Genomic DNA, 21,293 nt, shown 5'->3' on the forward strand with positions numbered 1-21,293 from the left:
ACTATCGAGGGTACGTACTATCGAGGTACGCCTGTACCACAGAATGGTTCTGGGACAGCAAACTGTAAATTGGAACCACTTTTAGCAAGCTCGTCTGCCATTTCATTCCCTTCAATGCCACAGTGACCTGGAGCCCAGTATAAGTTTACTGAATTCCCTTGGCACAGCCTGCGCAGTGAAAGAATGCATTCCCAGACAAGCTTTGAAGTACATTTATAAGCGCACAATGCTTTTAGTGCAGCTTGGCTATCTGAGAAAATACAAATATTTGCATATCTGTATTTTCTCTCAAGGCAGCAACATCATCATGGTTCTCTACAGGTTTCATCCAGTCTTTAATCATTTTCATTACTGGCCTATTTTGGAAGTATTGTGAAATGCTCAGGTGACCTACAAGATCACCTGGCGCTGGCATAAACTTTTCAACTCGTTCAAGTCTCAGCAATTCATTTTTCTGCTTCTAATTGCACGTACTCGTGCAAAGGTAGCAGATTGAGAATCGCATCTAAAACTTCGCATTGCTCCTGTAACAGCAATAGACGCAAGACGTTGAATTTTCGCAAGCTTTGATTGCGTGGTAACCTCTTTTGTTTTTGGCCACCAGACAAACGAAGCATACGTCACTTTTGGGCGGGTTATGGCAGTATAAATCCACATTATGATTTTTGGGTTCAAGTCCCACTTCCTGCCAATAGTTTTGGAGCATAACCAGAACGCACTTGTTGCCTTATCGATCACGGACTCAATTTGAGCATTCCAGTTCAGTTTAGCATCTAGTATCAAACCTAAGTATTTGACTCGATCACTAGGATGAATTTGTATCCCTCCAAGCCGAAAAGCTTTTAGGTTGATCTTCCTTCTCCAAGTGAAAGGGACAATTACGACTTTTGACGGGTTGATGCTAAGGCCCTCCTTAATACACCATGAATGTGTATAGTTTAGGGTCCATTGCATTCTCTCCGAAACAGTTTCGTCATACTTTCCTCTCACTATTATGACTATATCGTCTGTAAAGCTCACAACTTCGAAACCTTTTTCCTTCAAGCTTCTTAGAAGATCGTCTACAACTAAGGATCATATTAGTGGTGAGAGGACTCCTCCTTGAGAACGGTTGGTAATGTTGTGTAACTCGAAATAGTAAAACTAAGGTTTTATTACGTGGACTTCGAAAGTACTACTATGTCATAGTCTCTGGTTGTATTCTGTGAGCTCCAGGAAGTATACATAATAGATTATATAAAATAACTCCTTATAGCCAAAACAGAAGCTTCAATTGCTGTAGATGCTAGATAATAAACACCAAAATGGATGGCCGCAGCTGATCTTATGATGTCTATTGAACTTTCAGAAGACTTACTGGACATGATAGATTACAAATCGGAGCTTTGTATAATGAAAGAAGTTACCGTTACACCCGTTACCGTTACCGTATACTATAGGGTCTAAACTCAAGAACAGTTTGGATGATCTAGGATATCCCGACTGATCTGATACTCTCTAATGATTTTTCAGAATACTGACTAGACATGATAAATTATAAATCGTAGCTTTGTATAATGAAAGAAGCTACCGTTACACCCGTAGACCTTAGGATCTAAATTCAGGAACAGTTTGGATGATTTAGGATATCCCGACTGATGTAATACTCTCTATTGAACTTTCAGAAGACCTACTGGACATGATAGATCACAAACCGTAGCTTTGTATAATGAAAGAAGTTACCGTTACACCTCTAGACTTTCGGATCTAAACTCAAAAACAGTTTGGATGACCTAGGATAACTCAACTGATCTTATACTCTCAATTGAACTTTCAGAAGACTTACTAGACATGATAGATTACAAATTGAAGCTTTGTATAATGAAAGAAGCTACCGTTACACCCGTAGACTTTAGGATCTAAACTCAACAACAGTTTGGATGACCTAGGATGTCCGGAAAAAAATATTCTGCATAATATTCTACCTTTTTAATACTATTGAGCACCAAAACTACAGAAATACGTAGAAAAAACTCCATAATAACGCTTGGAAAAATTCCGGCTTCAAAGGGTTAAATAAATTTCTCATGATGTGACTACTATTTGGATTGTTGATTGATGAATTTTCGTGGAAGTTTCGGTGAATTTTTTGTAGGATTCCAGATTATCCCAATTCAGTAGAGATAAAATCTAATAATAAAGATGAAGATGCATTCAAAAGTCTGTAAATTTCAAATCTCATTCCTAATTACTTGACTCAATAAGTGCTCACCGAATAAATTTAATTATAACCTATCTAGCAATTGGTTCACAACAAAAAGTTCAACAACAAAACTTGTGTAAACATCAATCAAATCCAACTGCATCACCAAATCACATGCGCATCCCAATCAGGTTTCAGAGCTCATTCAATTAACAACCCAATCAAGCGTAAACCCACTTTTCATCGCAGAGATAATTACCTGGCTCCACAGTTCAGTTCATTATTTGGCTTGTATCGTCATCATCACCGGTCCACTGCTAGGTGCTGCTGATCACAAATCAAACATCAGTCAACAACAGTTGTAGTGATTGCAACGACAATGCGTCCCATTTCGGTTGAAATGTATGATCGACAGTTTATCACAACCGTTCTAAATGGAAGCAGCGAAGAGGGGCTGGTTGCATTCTTCACGAAGTTTGTCTACGGCTGGATGTTTACTCAGCGTGCGAGAAAGACGTGTCAAATTGACAGTGTAAACACCCGTAATTCCCGGGTTTCCCTATCGCGCGCTCGAAGAAGCAACTAATTTGAATTTTGGATAATTAATTCCAAGACTCTTCCCGAGAGTGTCGCTTCGTCACCACTTGGGCGCACTTGGGCGCAGAGTCTCCAGGGAAGCCATTTTGACTTTTGATCGGAAATTACAACACGGGAACGCGAAAAAGGGGTCATAATTCGGTCCCAGACAAGTTCGTGTCAGCCGGCGTAGCGCGCGCGATCGTGACTATGAATTTTCATAAGAGACCCGTCCGTAGCATCGTGGGGCGGTTGAGAGGAAAGTGTTCTAGCATGGGGGTCAGTCAGCCCCACGATCATGATCATGATCTCTCTAGCAAGGGGCTGTCCATAAACCACGTGGTCATTTTTTTGGGACTTTTCAACCCCACCACCCCCCCACCCGCCGCGTGGTCATTAGTCCATACAAAAATGTTTATTTGTCCATACAAAATGGTCATTGGCCGAACCCCCCCTCATGACCACGTGGTTTATGGAGAGCCCCCAAGCAGCAGTTCAGTTGTTGTAAGTGGTCTCTTGGCTGTCCTGTCGTTGCTGCTGGCAGCTACCGTTTGTTTGTGTGGGAGTTGGTCTGGAGCTGCATGCAGTGCGAGATTAATTCAAAATCCCTACGGGCAGCAGCAGCGAGAAACAGGGCGCGAGTGATTACTACCGTTATGAAGGAAAATCTGTGATCGATCACTCTGCGCGCGCGGCATGGCGGTCTGATGAGGGCCTATGGAGTAGTAGGGTGGTCCAAAATAGGGATTTTAAATCTTGCCTCCTGATATCTATCTGCAAAGACCAGCAGTAAATCCGGTAGGAAGTAACGGCTTAGTTTTAAACGCTCGGAGAACAGGTTGTCTTAAGGTCCATTAGGGACTGCAGAAAACAAGGCCGGTGTAGATATTTGGTTAGGTTTAGCGAAAAGATTTTGATTTTCTGTTAGAATGAGTTAAATAAAACTTTTTTTGAAATTCTACGTGTAAAGCTATTTCCGTTCATCTGCCGGGCACGGAATTCAACAACTTTATACAGTTAGGGTAATCTCAAAAGTTAGACTAGCTAGACCCAAAAATGTTTACATTTAAATTTCTTGTTGTCTCCTTTCACCTGACAAAAGTTGCCAATTTACTTAGACGCTGTTGATGTGTAGTGTATAGCACTTTATTGATTTAGGTAGTGTTGTATCTTCTGTTAGCAGAGAGTCTGTAGTTTGCACAACGCAAGTTCTCAATGCGTACTAAAATTAATTCCCAGGACTAGAACTATCAATCCAAAGGATAAGTTTTCAAATTCTAGATGTGGTCTACTTTGTGCCACTCTAACGCAATCAGTGACAGCACTACTCCAGTGGAGGCACGCCTGCAGTTTTGAGTGATTGCAATCGCAGCTCGTTGTGTGTGGCGTACGGAACGAACCATATGGTGTCTGCCTGTTGCTGGCCATCGTACTTCATCGACACACTCCCATGTGTCGTCCAGCCAGTCCATGTGCGTAGTTATAACATATTCCGGTTGATGCTGCTGGTTGGTACAGCATCAGCAGGGAGATATCAATCATTAGAACCCCCCCTGGTAAGCCCGGATCGGCACCGTAATTGGTAAACAAACGAGCCGAGCAGATTTCCGTATTTGGATGCCGTGATCGCCGGCCCGCACCACAGCCACATCCACACGATCTGGTTAGCTGGTGGTAATGACAGCAAAGTACCTCCAGATGTGGGGAAGCTAAATGGGTATTTCAATCATCGAACAACGACAACAGATTGGACGCGACGCGATGGTGGCAGTCAGATTCCGAAAATTACGCAATCCAGCGTGACTTCAGTTCACTGGCATAGATTTCTACGAGCATGGCGGTACGAACGTCGTCCATATGTCATTGCTGCATTGTTTGTTTGAAGAACTGACGGCATGACGACTTTCTTCGCTAACGCAAAAGTTTTTTCAAGCAGTTTAAGGACAAGGTATTTGGAGAACATTGCTCAAAATTTCTAGAGCACCGTTTTTTAGAACCGTTGAACGGATTTGGATTAAAATGCATCACGCTGTTGGAAACCACTGAACAAGAAGCGTGATGCATTTTCATCCAAATCCGTTCAACGGTTCTAAAAAACGGTGCTCTAGAAATTTTGAGCAATGTACTCCAAATACCTTGTCCTTAAAGACTATTGTATGCTATAACAAATGATCAAATTTCGCATTACAGTAAGGACTCGATTTTGTCAGCCCCATATTGCGACAAACTTTTGGCTCTCGTTATCCTACGGTCAAACTTTAATCAATTCATTAATGTTTACCATCAAACTACAGCTAAGGTGCAGAACATAAAGGAATAAAAAGTATAGAAAATTGTTTAGGCTTTTGAGAAGAGCAATAAATGTATTCCGAAAAGGGGCTGACAAAATCGGGTCACTTATGTATGTGTTTTAGCACAAGTGGTAAACGCGTTGCATGACTGTTATAGGTATCGGGGTTCAAACCCCAGTCTGGTCGAACTTTTTTTAGGTAATAATTCTTCCTGTGTACAGGAAGAATTCGTGAAAAACATACATTACGTGTAGTTTATGGGCCTCTTAAACGCCCTGCCACTTTGTTCTCACCAACCGAGTCGCAAATTGGATTTAACAAATGACGCGGGAAAAGTGCTCTATTTATAACACGCGCGCTTTCCCTCATTACGAACGGCCGCACGGACAGCATTGCTTTTGCTTGTTCGCCGCCCGTCGTAGTTACTTTCTTCCATGAATGAACTTCCTCCGTTCGTGGTTCAGTTCTACTACATAGGCTGATGCGTTGTTGTTTACACTTTCGTTTGAAGAACGAACGAGAATATTTACTACTCGCGACTTCAAATAGACGGACTGCCGTTTCGAGTTCGCATGTGGTGATCCTCAGCGTCAGCGAGCGAGCGAGCGCGCGCGCGCTCGTTGAGATTGTATGAGAAACAATGTTTCAAAAGCGTGATCGGTTACGGTGACGACGAGACACTTGAAATACATTTGGATCGCACATAAATTTTAATCATTTTTTATGTAGGTGTGGGATAGCTGGTAGACGGTAGCTGTTTGTGGGCTGACAGAGGCCTTGAGATGTTGACTATAACAATCAAATATGGTTCGAGAGTAGCAAGCGTGATCGTGAGGCAATCTGCCTCACGTGGTGTGACGCTAGGTGGCTGATTGGGCATTTACGAATGCCATCACTGTGGTGTGAATTATGGTTTTTCGATGGGGCTGGTTTTCAGATGATTCGACGTCAGGGTGACTTACCTGGAAGAAAAAGAGGAAAGTAGTACAGGCATTAGAATACAATTTTAAGGTTTTAAGAAATTAACTAGGGTTTGTATCCAATTCCCGTCTATCTTAGCACCGACCAATACTGCCGTAATTCGGCAAAGTGACGTAAGCGCCATTCAAAATTTCGATATTTTCTGGTATATTATATTTAATATCTGGGGTAAGAATAACACTGTGGTATTCCTGCTGTATTAGAATGCAAGATCTAGTCGTAATCTACCATCTATGGGAAGAAACTTAGAGGATAAGTAAGAGTTTTATGCATCATAACCAAAAAATGGGCCAAAACTATCAATGTCGCTTACGTCACTTTGCAGAATTGCGGCAGAATAATGATCGGATGTATTCTTGCACCTCACCTAACGTCACATGGGCATTTTTTTATATTGTAAAAGAACTACAATTTTCTTAAAATAATAAGATTGAATAATTGTTTGATTTCTATTTCCGTCTAGTCCACATCTATTTTGGGCACAACCTGCATTCAATTCCCGGCACACCTTCTACGTAACACTATGGTACATACGACGATGGTCAAACATTATGGTTTTACCGTATGAGTTAATTCGAAAAGTCGGTCAAATTCTTTACAATTGAAATCATACCATATGTTCAAAATCTTATTGAACAAAATGCTTTTTAATTGAGATAGATACAGAGTTCCTGATTTCCACTTTCATCTTCTTTCACATTCGAAAACAGTCAGGAGCGATCGGTTGTCACTCTAGTATGTGTGTTTGCTTGTCAGCGACGAGAGTAAACTCCGGCGAACGGTGGGAAGCCACACTTGGAAATTACTCATTCGTCCACATTCGCATCGCAAGCGATCGAGTGATGATGCGATTCGTGAGTGATACGAGTGATATTGTACATACGTTATTCGATGTTTTTTTTTTTTTATTTTTATTTTTTTTTTTTAACTAAAAATTTGGAAGAGGGAAAAACCCCTTTGAGCGATTTCCATTTGAAATACTTCTCAAAAAGGCACAAAACCTCTTCATCTTTTCAAAAACATTATAATAATAAAGTTAAAAACTAAAGGCTCAAACGGCAAAAAACCATAGCAGAGCCAGCGTCTTGATGCTTCATCGATTGGATCTAGGGTCATCATTTGCTCAAGAGTCATCAAGGGTCATCAATGAATCATATCTGAAAAATAAAGCCAAAAATAAAACAGAAGAAACAAAAGATTTCAAACAACATATGAAATTTCATTTAAAAATTCAAATAACAACTTCATTATAGGTAAACATTTTCTACCGAGTATATCACGTACAGATTCCGGAATGGAATGGTTGAAAAGATTCAAACTACAAAAGAATCTTTTTCTAGGTAATTCAAACCTATGGCATACAAATACAATGTGATCAATGTCTTCATAAAAATCTCCGCAATCACATAAATTAGAATCCTTAATATTGATGCGGTATAAATGACTATTACAGATGTAATGATTTGAAATTATTCTCGAAAAAGTACATATCATATTTCTACTAATAGACAAATTTTTGAACCATGCAATTTTATTTACTTTAGGACAAATGGAATGATACCAACGTCCTTTATCACTAGAATCCCAAACATTTTGCCAGTTATTCAAACAATATTCATTAAGCTTTGGAAAGAATTCTGATGCATGAAATTTGCGATTAAAAATTATTCCACTATGCACTCCCAATTTGGCTAAAGAGTCAGCTTGTTCATTTCCATAAATATTACAATGTGCTGGAACCCATACAAATTTGATTAAAAATCCTCGACAAATAGATCATATAAAATGTTTTTAAGATCTAAAAATATGATATGGGTTTTAAAATTTAAATGCATGGAATTCAAAGCATTCAAACAGCTCAAACTATCAGAACATATAATGTATAAATTTGGATCACATTCACTGATTAAACTGCAAGAGAAATATAAGGCTATTAATTCGGCAATAAATATAGAACACGGAATTTGCAATTTGAAAAAATGGCCCAGAATATTCGATGTTTTCAAAAAATGTTAATTATTTTATTTGCTTTGCTTTTCAACAACAATACACTAAAAATGTATGCATTACATGCAAAAATTCTCTTCTAGTATTGATAATATATAGCCACTTCGATCGCTCACCAGCATTCTTCGCCATTCGCCATTCATTCATTCGCTTGCGATCCAAACTGCGAATATGTATCCATGTCAAGCAACTTGCGCATCGCTTCCCATTGGTGATGGGGTTGCGTGTTTGACAATCCGTTTGCTGCATCTTTCTCGATTCGCTTCAGCAAAGAGGAGTGAATATGAATGGAGTGAGGGGAATATACCGATCCAGATGTAGCTATGTGATGGAGTAACGAGCAAAATATTTCGGGTAATATTTTTGCTCAACAGATCACAAAACGCCATCACAGCGTAATGAAAAAAAAATTCTCTGTGGTTGCGAAATACGATATTTCGTATGCAGAGAATCCACGCACACAGTTGCTTGCATCCTCTCCTGGTGAAGACAACTGTAACATTTAACCGATGGAGAAAAGCGATTGATTTGATAAATTGAGCAGCTTTTACTGCATTCTACAGCAGTGAAATTTAACTTTGAAATGTCAACCTCAAAGCCTTTGTCTGGTGTGAATTGAAGGTTGAGTAAACAAGTGTATCTGGCAAAGTGAAAGTTGTACGGTGTCTTGACGCGGTTTTCTTCGTCGTACGCAAAAAGATATCAACTCGTAAGTGGAGTGAAATTTTGCTTAATTATTCGATTTCCAGTGCTGGGCTGGTTTTTAAAAGTCTATATAATTTCACTTCCATCTCGAGAGCCATTGGCAAAGGTAAGTTAGAATATTTGTAGTTATTGAATATTTTCCGTCTAATATGACGGGAATAAGAGCATATGACGAAGTAGATTTCAGCCCTATATCCAGAAGCATGTTTGTCAAAAATGTGTAGAGAAATTCAGGAGCAACGACTATGTTTGCTTACCACTCAAACTACTATTGCCAGTGTTTGGAATTTTATCGCGAGTTACTGAGTGTTCTATACTCAGCTTGTGCTACACTCGGCGAGTGCAAAAAATCATGAAGCGATGTGCTCAAGAACGCTTCCCGCAATGTTACTCATTATTTTTTCCGGTTCGATACGAGAGCGCAATCAAGAGGGACGATGCTCGGCTAAGTTAATGAAAGCGAAGCAATATTTTTTGTCAGAATAGTGTCAAAACCCTTTATTTTTAAGGCAATTCAATCTGTAACATCATTCATACAATTGAATTATGGTATGTTAGGTTTTCAGAGGGAAAACGCGATAAATAGTGATAAAAATAATGTATATTCATAGTTATTCCAAAACAACAATGAAAGAATGCTTGGGAGTCCATGTTCATCGGAGGTACGAAAAAGCCATTGATGAATGAGGACGACCCTCCCGTCGCATCGTGCCTCTTCGGCCTAGCAGACTTGACGATAGAGAAACTCTCTCTTTTCACTTTGGACATGTACGAATAACGTACGAACACATCGCAGATGGGCTAGATCATGCCCGAAACCGGTCGACCAAAAGATAATTTTTAATCTTTTATTGACGATTGTAAGAACGTAAGTGTTATGTATTGTCTCGCGTCGCGTGTTCAGTGTGCCGTGTAGCTCTTACGTTAATGTAACTGTAAAAAGTAAATTGTGAACAATAAGAGAGCATCAGAAAGTGTTACAGTTAGTGATGCCCGCTCTTCGCCGCAGCTTTTGTATATCGAAGTATTTTCTTTGTATTCCTTCGTGAACCATGCAACTCGACGAGAGAACAAAGTCACGCGTGGTAATTGCAGCAGAACTAGCAGAAGGGCAGAAAAACTCCTGAGTGGTTCATTTATCACATCGGATTCCAAACACTGGCTATTGACGAAAAATTACCTCGCCAGTGAATCTTTTCTCCAAATTATTGAAATTGAGAACAAATGTTTGAAGTGTACTGTCGAAAAGCCTATAACTACCCTAATGCTCAAATAAGCAGAGAGATCGGAAAATATGGGGTGCGACATAAAAAATGCGAAAATTCCTGAATTTTCTTCCTGAATTATCCAAAAACAAATAGATTAAAACGTTTCAGCACCAGGGGCCAGTGGCGGAAAATGTCACTCGTTTGCTTTATAAGCAGATGGTCATGGGTTCGATGAGAGAAGCTGACACTGACCCTCTTCTAAGGACATCGGACATCGGCAAACTGCAACTCATAATGGACCCCCAATCGGACTGGAAAAAGGAACAACCAACACAAACATCTTCGTGCTCATCATTCTACCATGATAGGGTAGAAAGTGAAAGCAGCGCGAAGAGCAACCAGTTGATATAGTAGAATAATGGAATACATTTAGACGTTGTTCAAAGGTGGAAGTGCAGCTGCCAATTGGAATGGCCCACGTAGTGCTCTAGTTGACAAAAGAGCTGTAAATTAGGTTAAGTGGTTAGGAAAAAAAAAAACAAAAAAACGTTTCAGTTTGAACTTGTGGCAAATGATTGACCATCAATTTACTCAATTTTCTGGGCTCACGAAAGTATTTTAATGTTTCCGCCTAAAATGATCTACGATCCACGATATAAATTATCTACGATTCATTTCAAACCATCGATAATTCCATTGATGAAGGGCTTGCGGATTTAAAGCCTTTTCTCGTGGCAGTTATTGGAGGACCTAGAACATCTTTGAAAACCAGTTCTTCACAGAACAATGCCTAATGGACCTGTTGGATGTTGCACCGTATCAGTAATGTAACAACAATCCATTGATTATGCTTGTAGATCTTAAGGCCTTCACAACCAGAAGTTCTTGGATATAAGTATACTTCAGTACAATGCACTAAGGGCCACAATCGCAATCTAGCGGAACTAAATTAATTACTCCAAAACGAAGCATTTTCGACACATGGTGTCTTCGACAAAGTTGTTTGACATCAGCAGAGGCATCTATTGCTAAGAACGTAGTAGTTCGCAACTCGTCCGCATAGGTGGCGCCACCATCTAACTTCTTTGTTTTACGTCCTAGAGACTTGGGGTCTTCGGCAAAGTTGTTCATTTTGGCAAAATAAACAACTCTTTCTCAGACGTCAAAATGCCACAGCCTACTGTTTTCGTGTTATTTAAAAAATAAAAACCAATCAATGAAAAAACAGTTTTTTAAGCAAATTTTGACATTTTTACCAGAAACCATGTGAGTTTATTTTTTTCCTAATGCATATGTGTCAAACCAAATACATTGTACGGGAATATGTTGAATATTATCATTAAAAATAAAAAATAAAAATACAAATTCAAAAAAACAGTGTGAATTTCATGTCTTAATATCTCGCAAAGCGCAAAAAATCGCAACTTCAAATTTTCAGCAAATACGAAGCAATACAAGGTGAACATACTGCCAAAAATTTGGAGAGGTATTTTTTTGTGTTTTTGAGATAATAGCTTTTTAGTAACAGTATAAATATAAGTAGTGCCAGCATGTAACTTTTTACTGTTACACATTAGATAGTTTATGTCTTCGGAAAAGTTGTTAATTTTGACCAAATAAACAACTCTTTCTTAGACGTCAAAATTCCACGGCCTACTGTTTTCGAATTATTTCACATAAACTAGATTATATTGACAAAAAATGCCTATAAAACACATTTTGATGCAATTGTATGAACTATTTTTATTCTTTTTACTTTTACGATACATAGTAGGCAAATGTCAGTTTACTATTGTCAGCATGGGTCAAGATATCTTTTAATTTTTTGCATGTCATTTTTAAAATGCTTTAAGCTTAACCTCTTTTGTCAATCATTTTAAATTCTAGAGCACGAAATATCTTGTCGAAATCTCGTGGACCTGTTCCTGGATGGAAAGGACGTTGATAGAAGATTGTGGAACTCAAGCTCCACGAAACTGACATGTTCATGACCTACTATGTATCGTAAAAGTAAAAACAATAAAAATAGTTCATACTATTGCATCAAAATGTGTTTTATAGGCATTTTTTGTCAATATAATCTAGTTTATGTGAAATAATTCGAAAACAGTAGGCCGTGGAATTTTGACGTCTAAGAAAGAGTTGTTTATTTGGTCAAAATGAACAACTTTTCCGAAGACATAAACTATCTAATGTGTAACAGTAAAAAGTTACATGCTGGCACTACTTATATTTATACTGTTACTAAAAAGCTATTATCTCAAAAACACAAAAAAATACCTCTACAAATTTTTGGCAGTATGTTCACCTTGTATTGCTTCGTATTTGCTGAAAATTTGAAGTAGCGATTTTTTGCGCTTTGCGAGATATTAAGACATGAAATTCACACTGTTTTTTTGAATTTGTATTTTTATTTTTTATTTTTAATGATAATATTCAACATATTCCCGTACAATGTATTTAGTTTGACACATATGCATTAGGAAAAAAATAAACTCACATGGTTTCTGGTAAAAATGTCAAAATTAGCTTAAAAAACTGTTTTTTCATTGATTGGTGTTTATTTTTTAAATAACTCGAAAACAGTAGGCTGTGGCATTTTGACGTCTGAGAAAGAGTTGTTTATTTTGCCAAAATGAACAACTTTGCCGAAGACCCCAAGTCTCTAGGACGTAAAACAAAGAAGTTAGATGGTGGCGCCACCTATGCGGACGAGTTGCGAACTACTACGTTCTTAGCAAAAGATGCCTCTGCTGATGTCAAACAACTTTGTCGAAGACACCATGTGTCGAAAATGCTTCGTTTTGGAGTAATTAATTTAGTTCCGCTAGATTGCGATTGTGGCCCTTAGTGGCAATGCTCAGCAGTAATGTAAGAACAATACATTGATTCCCCTTGTAGGTCTGCAAGCCATTTCTCACGGAAGTTCTTGAATGACCTAGAACATCTTTGGAAATTAGTTCTTTTGAGAACAACGCTCCATGGACCTGTACGATGTTGCACCGTATTAGTAATGTAACAACAATCCATCGATTACGTTCGTAGATATTAGATCCTTTACTCGCGGAAGTTCTTGAACATCTTTATAAAACAGTTCTCTACACGCATACTCCACGGACCTGCCGGATATTGCACCGCGCCAATAATTTTGTCATTTTGTCATAAATTCATTGAAATCTTCGAAATAACACAACCACGTTTCACATATCAATCTCTCTTAATATTTACGGCAAGAAAACGTATTTTTCACTTGAGTTTACAGAGTTTCATCACAATTTAAATCCTATTTTATATCTCCACGTGCTGCCAGTCTAGATCTATGAGGTCTTTGTTTCTCGTCACAGCAATGAAAAATGGTATACATACTGAAAAATGGTATGGCAATAATGTTATAATGCATTTGACATTTCGATGCCCTGTATACCAGCGTACGAAACCGGAAAGGCATCAACTTTTTGAGTCAGAGTTCCACTTATGTTATGTGATATGGTACTAAAATGTTTTATGATCACTCTAGTAGTACAAGTGTAGCAAACATGCGAAAAAGTTTGGGCATGCCCGGGAAGTCTTGCAATAGACCAATGAATATTGATGAAACCTTCAATTCGCAGAACCTCTTAACTCACACCAACCCTCGATAAATGCCCAAATTGTGTGGGCCCAATTATGGTCGCTAATTGCCCGGGAAATGAACCTTTTAATTCCGTTCGATAAATAACCATATCTCTATTACTACCTGCTGGTTGGGCTACCGAGCATGACCAAAGGCACCACCGACCTATTTGTTCTGTTTGGAGCACATCTACTCACGCGATTCTTACGCTCTCACCACCGCGTAGCACGGTTCGAATTCATCAAACCGCGAACAAAGCGTGGCTAGGTGTAGTTGAGGTACGACGACGAGTACTTAATTCAACCGAGCCGAACGTGAACGCGCGCAATAATCGGCGCTAATTAATGCTCTTGTTTACACCGGTCGGTCCGAGTGTGTCTTCGGCGCGCGGTCACCATTTCAGTCAGTGAGAGCTTCAACCGATTGATAGGCGAGAATACCTCTGCACTTTTGTATTCCCTTTTCTTCCTCTGCGCCGTGCCACGCCGCAGCGGAAGATCCAACCGAACGCAAAGAAGCAGCATGTCTCTGGGTGACTCGGCTCGGAAGACCCGAGAGGTCATTCCTCCTTATCACCTTCGCTCGCAACACGATGAACGACGACGCGGTACCGTGTGTACAAATTCGCGTTAATGCAGGTTTCGGAGACAGTTCGACGGTGCTTTCCCCACGTCGCGATTGAACTCGTTGTGGACATCGTAAAGTAAACAAATCCGCGTGCAAATTCGTTTCCGGTTCGAGAGGTCATCTTCGGGTGGCTTACTCGCTCTCTCGCACTCTACGATGGACCTTCCAATTGCGCTGATGCGAGCAAAGCGCAGCAGACGGACAACACGAATGCAGCTCAGCGAGACTTTGCAGGTCATCGCGAATGGATTGGGTACTGTTGTAAGTGCGTAGCACTATTTTTAGAAGCGCAGCGCAGCGCAGCAGATTAAACCGAAACCGTGGCGTGGTGTACGAAGTGAACTGCGGGGTTGTAGGAATTGGAGCATTGGTCGTCGTCGTCATCTTCGCTAGTGGTAGATCTCATCTCGCGCGTACACATCCCATAGAAGATGGGTGCGATATGGGGAGCGATGTGGATCGGAGAATGGAGGAGGACTAGGTGGTGGTGGTGCTAGGTTTGTTTAGAAATAAGAAAGCGCGAACTGGTTCAACGATTCATCTTGCGCGAGTTTCCGATCTCGATCGGTGGTGTGTGCGCGCACACTCGATGATCTTGGTCAGTCGCGACTCGCGCGATCGAGGTACGTATGCAGCAGCAGAGAGGGGAAACGAGACTAATGAGTTTAGGAAGTGGTAGACTAGATTTTGTTGTGTATTTTGTTTTATTTTCACATTTCGTGTCTTGCTTCTAAGAAGAGAACGAGCCGGCTTCAGAGATGTGTGTGACGGGACCCCGACAGACAGACGGCCATAATTCTTCAACGATCGCACGCTCGCGTCGAGGTTTGTTTTCGTTTACGTCCGGGGAACGCGGACGGGAAAGTATGCGGCTTTTCGCTAAAATCCGTGGCCCGCCTTCTCTTTCGCAATCATCATCGGCGGAATAACAAAGTGTTGGGATCTTTTAACGGTTGTTATTGTTTTTCTTCCGGAACGGATGAATTAGGCTGATGGGGACAAAATGCGCGTTTAGCCGGCGGAGGCGATGATGCAACGTCGTCGGTTGTTCAACGAGTGTCTGTTGGGGTTTATCGAAATAAATGGAAACATGGGTACAGCATTAGGTAGAGCTGCCTCACTGTTACAGTGCATGATAAATCGAATATTGAACGCCTTGTTGTGTACCTTATTATTTGTTTTGCTTTTATAAGAGATTAATGTTATCTTTTATCCGATATATTCATAGTTGATTATCCGTAATATTCCATTAAGAACCATCCATAAATTACGTCAAGGTTTGAGGGTTAGAAAGGTAAGCGGGTTCAGTAAATTGTAACAATCCATACAAAAATGTCAGAAATTTCATACAAATAGTGTGATTGATTATGGGGATTGAAGGGAAATGTTCATGCTAAGGAATTCCATTACATTATATGTTAGAAATCTTCCCAAAAACAACAAATAATACATTTATGAAGAAGTTTCCGATGTATCATCATGTGACAGATTATTTCAGAAAATCTTCCATGTGTTCCTTCAGCAGAAGTGTCACCAAGAATTCCTTTACGAAATCAGGCATGAATTGCTTCAACTATTCCTGCATGATTTTTCACAAATTATTTCGGAGATTATATATTATAATTCTTCCAGGGACTCTTTAAAAAAAAAAAATGTGAGCTCCATTCGGGAATTTTGCGCAGAGATTCCTACGGAAACTACCTTAGGGGTCCCTTCACAATTTTTTCGAGGGATTCTTTCAGAAAACCTTCTATGGCTTTTATTATATTTTCGACTAATAATTTCTTCAAAAATATTTCCACCCGGAGTTTTCTTTACAAAATTTCTCCAAGGATAACTTTGAATTTCCACAGATTTATCGATCCATGTTTTATGGACGCTTGCTGAAATCCATTTAAAAAATCTTTCACGTGTTCCAAAAAAAAAATCTCCCAGAGATAATTAAAGAAATTCTTTCAGAGACTCTTTTGGAAGCTCCTAAGTAGATATACTTTAAAAAATAATACAGGAAATACTAAAGAAATTCAGTCAGAAATTCCTTCACAAAATCTTTTAGGAATTCTTCAGACTTTAGAATGTCCTCCAGAAAATTATCCAAGAACTCCTTAAGAAAGTCGTACACGGATAGCTTTCAAAAATTTAGCATGGATTCCTTTAGAAAATACTTCAAGAACTCCTTTCGAAAATTCTTGCATAGATTCCCAAGTAACAGAACTAGCTGAATAACAGTTTCTTAAGCTAAAGTTTGCTTAAGAGTGTTTTCACTTTAGCACGAAACCTAAAATATGAGTGCTTAAGAGTTGTTTATTCGAGTTTTGTACAGCAAAAATACTTGTTGGGTTGTTCCAGAAATTCATCTACGAATTTCTCAGATTTTTTTTTCATGAAGAAATCAGAAATTTTCAAAAGCATTTATCTAGAAAACCTTCCATGAACTTTCTCACAAATTTTTCAGGACTTTTTTAGAATTGTTTTCATGGATACATTAAGAATCAGAAATTCAGAACTCCTTCAACATTTTCTCAGAAGCTTTCTAAAGGATTTGCATCAAGGATTGCTTTTGAAATTCTACAAGAGATTATTAAGGATTTTCCCAAGATTTTTTCACATTCCTTCAGATATTCCTTCAAGACATTTTTGTTCCAAAAAATGCTTCAAGGATTCCTTAAGAAAATCTTAGAAAATTCTCCAAGGATTCCTTCAGAAATTTGTCTAAGTAAAGGGCCTCCAAGGAGATTTCATCAGAAACTCCGCCGGGTATTCCTCTTTGTATTCCTTCAGAGTTTCCTCCAAGCGTATCTCTAGGAATTCTACCATAACATGTGAAAAGGGCCTAAGTGTTTTTTTGTAAACAAACATGTTTCGGTCGCTGTGGGGTCCAATTACACCCTTAACAGATAGCTCGAAGATTTCTCTGTCTCTGATAAGGGTGTTGATGTGCATGGGTGGATCGAGATAGACGCACTCATGCGCTTTTCTTATGTTTCGCCAGAATTTCTCTGTGTTCCTCCAGGAATTCATAAAAAAAAATTGTTTAGGGTGTGGAGCCTCATGGCCGTGCGGTTAGCGTCACCAAGCGTTTAACCATGGGTGACGGTTCGATTCCCACTCCGAGTGGAGAAACTTTTCGCAAGAAATGATTTTTCTTTGTAGTCACTGGTGCTCGAAAGGTGTGTAGTGTCCGTAGTCTAGTGTAAAGTGTATAGCTTCTAGCTGAAGGCTATTTCCGTGTCTTGTTTTGTTAGAGGATTTCTCCAGTATTTTTTTTTCCAATAGCTCAAAAGGTTTCGTTGGGTATTCCACCAGGTTTTTCCAGGTGTTTCCTAAGGTATTCTTCCTAGAATTTCTTCAGAAAATTTTCCAGTTTTTTTCAGAAATTCTGTTAGGAATTCATTTAGAATTTTCTTCAGATTTTTATTTATTCCTTCTGGAATTTCTATAGCGATACTTTCAGAAATATCTTTAGAGATGGGAAACGTGATATTCTCGGCCTTTGCAGTCTAATAGAGCAACGAAACCATACACCTAGACTATCCGATGTAGAACATTACTATACACGTACAAGAGAACATTACCTCTAATCCTTGAAAAAGGTAAAATATATTATCGAAACCGTCAGATGTAGAGACAATATCATTCTCGCTGCTCTATTAGACTGCAAAGGCCGAGAATATCATGTTTCCCAGCTTAACCCTCTGATACCCAACCCCGCCTTTAGACGGGGTATAGTTTGAGCATTTGTGTAATTTTTGTTTCATGGAAAATCATTTTTTTTTATATTTTTGGCTAATATTTAGGACTGTTTTGTATATCTCAAAATGGTTTTTGGTGTATTTTAAAACGTATTTACATTTTTTAAAAATCATTGAAAAATTGATGTTTTAGTCGCCTTTAAGAAGTAATTGTTTATTTTGTATAAAATCGCTACAATTAACATATTTTTAATTTTTCCCAAATCATTCAACTCTAGTTTAAAAGTTTAAGGGAATCGAATACACTCTAAAATTATTTTCCTTAAAACTACACGGAAAATAAAATTTTCCATAAAAAAAAATAAAAATAAAAATATTTCAACAATATTCATAAAACCTCAAAATGTTTTCATCTCAAAAATTCCGTACCCTAAATAGGCTTCCATGAAAAATATAAAAGTGTAGGGATGTTCAAAAATAAAAATTAGAAAAATCAGAAACTGAAATTCACGAAATCGAGAATTAAAAGTAATCATCTTCCAAAACATGTTTAAATCGGTTTTAGATGACGAAAAATGATATTTAGATCAAAATCAAAAATTTGGGTATTAGAGGGTTAAGTTCCACAGTCGACAAGCAACCATTTCCCATCTTTAGAGATTTCTTCAATGTTCCTAAAATTATTTTTTTCAAATGTTGTTCCACGGATTTTTTCAGAGGTTATTCCAGCAGTTTCTTCAGAAAATGCTCAAGTGTTTCCTTCAGGTATTCCCACAGGAATTCATCCATGAGAATGTACCAGTGAAGAGGCGCTGAAATCAGGAAACCTTGACAAACAAGCTCTGATTTTACCATGATAGCACTGGAAATATTTTATCACACATCTTGGCAGTAATCTGCAGCAACATTACAATGACCTGAAAAAATTCGATTCCATATTTCCAAAACAGTTACTTCCAGAATTTAAACCATCATTTTCTAAACTTAACTCGCGCGAATTGTGACTCCGCATAATTGCTTTTTTTTGTTGAAAAATAAAAGTGCATCAGCAAACGGCTGGCGGTACCAAGTTTGAAGGATGAAGGATACCTTGATCTGAATCTATTATTTATGGCGAAATTTCTGAAAAAAATGCAATAAAATCTTTAGGAAAACTCCGAAAGAATTTCTTGTGGAAATTTTCGGTGGTAGGCTTGAAAAATAATTCTGGTAGGATCCCTCGGTGAATTCCTTAAACTATTGTTAAGTCTTTGGAAACTCTTGAATGATTTAGAATTTCCATAAAGCATCTCATTGAAGAATACTTACTAGCAAGGGAAAGTTCTACAGAAATGTTCTTAAACAAGTCTCAATAGAATTCTTGAAATATGTCTGAACTAATTTATCTGTCAGTTCCCCTGCAATCATTCTCAATTTTCTGTCTACTGGATGCTTTATAGAATATCGTCCTTAAATTTCTCAAGAATTTAGAGAGTAAACTAGATTCCTAGATACTTCAAATTTATTTCGGTATTTTCTTTATAATTTTATTCAGAATTTTTGTCAAGCATTGTTCTGAAATTTCTTTTCGGATTCAGTCTTTAATTATCTTCGGGTATTCTTTTGAGATTGGCAAAATTATTACGAAGAATTTGGTTCGTTCAAATTGATAGAACTTGAGAAAAAATCTTTAAATGATTTAAACATATCAATAAAATAATATATAAATGACTTAAATATATAACACTAGCTGTCCCGGCAAACTTTGTCTTGCCGTCTTGTGGTGGTTTGACAACTGTTGAGCTCAAAATAGCACCGCACTCTAGATTGATTTAATTTCGGTCGTGTTGATTTCCTTCCTAGCTCATGGAAAATCAGTACTTTATTAATGTTGCTACTTTTCTAGTTGATTTTCGTAACTTTTTTTACATATAAACACAGCCACCATGAATACGAATCAAACCCTGCAAGAGTCATCCCGATCGGTTCAGCCGTTCGTGAGTTTTGTTGCCTCAAAGGGACTTCAAACTCATTTTTATATATATAGATTTGTCGAAAGAATCGCTGCAATATCCAAAACAATTATGGGGTATTTCCGGAATAATGCCAGTAACGCCTTTCTGAAGTGTAGGTGCAGATTGCTCGTAAGATTTGGTAGCTAATTTGTCTGAACAATTTCCAAATGGATATGGAAGAAAGAGTTCTTGCTTCCGATGAAAATTTATTTGGAACTGGTCAAGATATTTTTAAAAGAATATTTCCGTACTTTTCGGAAGTTGTTTTACTGTTTGAGAATATCCTTTCAGGGCCTTTCTGTTGCCTGAACTTTCTTCAGAACATCTTCCGAAAATTTAGCAAAAATTTAGAGATTTTAGGATCATTCCATTTTTTTTGGTATTTTCTCTATATTTTTCTTCAGATTTTTCGACTAGCATCCAAAGTTACAAAGAATGCTGAACAGTGGGAGTATTAGCTGAACAATAGCTGGTTAATGGTATCAATGGCTGAACACAATGATAGCTGAATATTGGTCTGAAGCATGGCTTGTTCGACATTTTCAATCAGCAATACATAGATGGCTAAATATCAAGTTGAATAGAATATCATTCATCTAGGTAACCAGCTTTAAAACATACACCAACATGCAGAATAAATCATCTGTTGTTCAACCTTTAATCAAATAATTTTTGACAGCCGACCCAAGCATGTTTTTGTGAAGTCCACATCGCTTCTTCAGACTCAATACAGACTCAGTTCGACTTATGTTCTTGACTATTCAGACACAACAATTAATGCACTTGTTTTGGAGGATATGTATACGGTTGCGTGTGGTGTAGGTGCTTAGGTGAGTGACTATAAATCAGGAGCTCCGAGTTCAATTCCCAGTTTTCTCACAGATTAACTTATACATTCCTAAACATATCTCTGGAAATAGACGCAGCTAATGGTAAAATAGGCTCACGAAAGTGTTTTTATTTTATTTTTACACAATTAATCAATTTAATTGATTACTGATTAAGCGCACATTAAACCTTAAATCAACCTTCCAAGGAACCTCAAATCAGCTAAAGGTTGAATAAAATCACCAAAATTAGATGTTTAGGAGCTGAATAAAGGATTGTACCTCTTGTGCCCAACTTTCGTTCAAATGAAGGCTGATTTAAAATAGTTGGAGAAACGTTTGTGCAGCATATTGTTACCTGGGATTCCTTCAACTTTTTTTTTTTGGACTTAACCTAAAATTTTCTTCGTGTATTCGTGTGTCAAAAAATAGTCTGAATATTTTGGTTGCCATTTCCAAAAGATTTTTGGGGAATTTCTGAAGTAATCGACAGATCCCAAGACGGAGGCGTCGTTGTAATTTTGATCAGATTGCCTGAGCGCCGACGTTCATAATGTTTTGGAAACTAGTCATAATAGTAGGAATACTTA

At 38.2% G+C, this 21,293-nt stretch overlaps 1 protein-coding gene across 3 annotated transcripts in view; it reads right to left on the reverse strand.

Moving 5' to 3' along the window:
• Positions 1-21,293, reverse strand: part of LOC109423928 (bone morphogenetic protein receptor type-1B) — a 726,945-nt gene that overhangs the window by 50,036 nt on the left and 655,616 nt on the right. The window lies entirely within an intron of this gene.

Source organism: Aedes albopictus, chromosome 2, assembly GCF_035046485.1.
Source record: "Aedes albopictus strain Foshan chromosome 2, AalbF5, whole genome shotgun sequence".
NCBI classification, from domain to species: domain Eukaryota; kingdom Metazoa; phylum Arthropoda; class Insecta; order Diptera; family Culicidae; genus Aedes; species Aedes albopictus.